Raw genomic sequence first — 2,432 nt, 5'->3', positions numbered from 1 at the left:
AAATGATGCAGAAGGAAAGAACAAGTACATGACTGTATTAGTTTGCTAGGGCTGCCATAACAAAATACCACAGACTATGTGTGTAAACAACAAAAATTTATTTTCTCATAGTTCTGGAGAAGTCCAAGATCAAGGTGTTGGCAGGTTTGGTTTCTTCTTTAAACCTCTCTCCTTGACTTGCAGGTGGCTGCCTTCTTGCTGTGTCCTCCCTTAAATGATCTTTTCTCTGAGCATGTACATTCCTGGTGTCTCTCTCCGTGTGTTCTAATCTCCTCTTTGATTAAAGATACCCATCAGATTAAATTAGTGTCCACCCTAAGGGCCTGATTTTAACTTAGTCACCTCTTTAAAGGCCCTATGTCCAAATACAGTCATTTTCTAAGGTACTGGGTATTAGGGCTTCTATGTACAAATTTTGGTGGGGGACACAATTCAACAAAACAACTATGACATTCCAGAAAATATTTTGTACTTCTCTCCCCACTCACCACCTCTAATACTTTCCAAAAACTTCAAAGGAACCGTGGCAATTTTGCTCTTCAAAAATTCCTCTAAGTGCTTCTTTCCCTTTAGACAGTGATCTCTCCATCAGCCCTCCTTACGAGATGGCCCAATAGGGTTCTTTTGTCATCGCCTTACACCAGGAAATCTTAAGTAATCCACTACAGGGAGAAAGAAACAAATGGCAAAAAACTACTGCTTAAGTGGCAGTGTAAAAGAGTTTTTTAAAGGATGTAACCTTCATTACCCCATGTTAGCTTGTAAAATGAGTAAAATTTGTCAATAAAGATGTCTTCATACAACACAGTCTCATTGGAGGAAATCTATGAACTATCAATGCTATAACATAAATTAACTTTATGTAGTAGCTCTCTCACATGTATTCATGCCTAGAAGAGTAACACAGGAAATGGGAGTTCCAATGAGGAAATCCCTGATGGATAAATTTCTGACACTCCAGAACTGACAGGGTCGGTACTTGGTGGCAGGTGAGCCTTTCAGAAGTCTCTTAATTCTCAGCGAGGGGCCAACCACTCACACATCCCATTCACGCTGGTGATGCTACTCTCAAGAGAACCCAAGGGTAAAAGGTACTCCAGTTTCCATCAGCTAGGCCTGCTGTTTGGAACCACCTCTAGAAACATTTCCAGAGATGAAGCCAAGGGTGGATTGTTCCTATTTTAGAAGGTGTAAGAGTTTAAGTATGGCGCCTGGGAAGTTGGTCCACATTAAAACATGACCAAGTTTGATCCCAGCAATCTCCAGTCAATAATTCAATGTCTGCTTTGAAGTGGGCGCTAGCCTAAAGTCAGCCCCAGAATTTCTTTTTGCTTTTTCCTTCCACTATAATTGAGGTTCCTTGAGAGAACCTCAACTACCACTGGACTTCCACCTAGGAAAAAGGTCCAGAATCAAACCACTTCTCAGGGTAGAATTGTTTTTTTCCCTCCAGATTGTTCTCACCTTGTATCTCATCATTCTACCAATCTCATTGTGCTTGCTTAGAACTTTCATGGGAAACGATGATACTTCCATTTGTCCTGTGTAAAGACAGTGCCCAGAGCTCCCTTAGTCTTAAAAAATGAATTTTTTTAATGTCCCATATAAAAGTAAACTCTTGAATGAATGGTAAAAAGGGTTTCATATACAAGGCAGGAACTTACTATGATGAGCCTTTAAAAATAACTTCTAGGGGCTATAGTTTAAAGACTAACTTTCCCTGCTTTGTTATAAGTTTCTTAGTACCTTTTTACTCTTTCTCTAAACCTTGACACTTACCAAGACTTTAATTTTATTAATTTCTCTAAGCAGAAGAAACACCTTGCCCCAGGAATTTTAGTTCCTCATTTCTAAAACATACAAAGATTTTAAAGGAAACTCCTTCCTTTGAAGAAGTTGTTTACTTCCTTTGGTCAGTGAAATGCTTTGAACTTTCTCTGTGAATAACTGCTGATTTCCATTTTGATAGATCTATGCTTGGATAGAACATATGACTGAGACATATCCTGATATGGTTAGAAAAATCCACATTGGATCCTCATATGAGAAGCATCCACTTTATGTTTTAAAGGTATGTTGTGGGGAGAGTCATTGATCTTTTAACTTGAGGGCAGGGACTAATTCTCTAGTGGTGCTTATTAAAACTTGATTTTTTTTTTTCAGTTCTGGAAATGTTTATATTACAAATGTTTCTAAACTTTAATATACAGCTATTTAGAGGTTGGTGATTGCCTTTAAAATATTTTCCTTTAATATTGTGGTGTTGGTCTAACAGCAGAAACCCCAGTTCTAGAATCAACTCTGTCTGTGTTTATGTGACATTATATAAGCCATTTAACTTTCCTGGGCTTCAGCACCCACCTGCATAAAATGAAGGAAGTGGTCTACATTATTTTTCCAGTCCCTGTTTTATTTACATCAATGCAAATTCT

At 38.2% G+C, this 2,432-nt stretch overlaps 1 protein-coding gene across 1 annotated transcript in view; it reads left to right on the top strand.

The window, feature by feature from the left end:
• The window catches only part of CPB2 (carboxypeptidase B2 (plasma)), an 84,409-nt gene that overhangs the window by 36,293 nt on the left and 45,684 nt on the right, over positions 1 to 2,432 (top strand). The window lies entirely within an intron of this gene.

The sequence above is a fragment of the Propithecus coquereli genome, unplaced genomic scaffold, assembly GCF_000956105.1.
Source record: "Propithecus coquereli isolate 6110/MARCELLA unplaced genomic scaffold, Pcoq_1.0 Scaffold11, whole genome shotgun sequence".
In the NCBI taxonomy this organism is placed as follows: Eukaryota; Metazoa; Chordata; class Mammalia; order Primates; family Indriidae; genus Propithecus; species Propithecus coquereli.
Note: the sequence above shows the minus strand (reverse complement) of the source record. Positions and strands in the feature narration are given on the sequence as shown.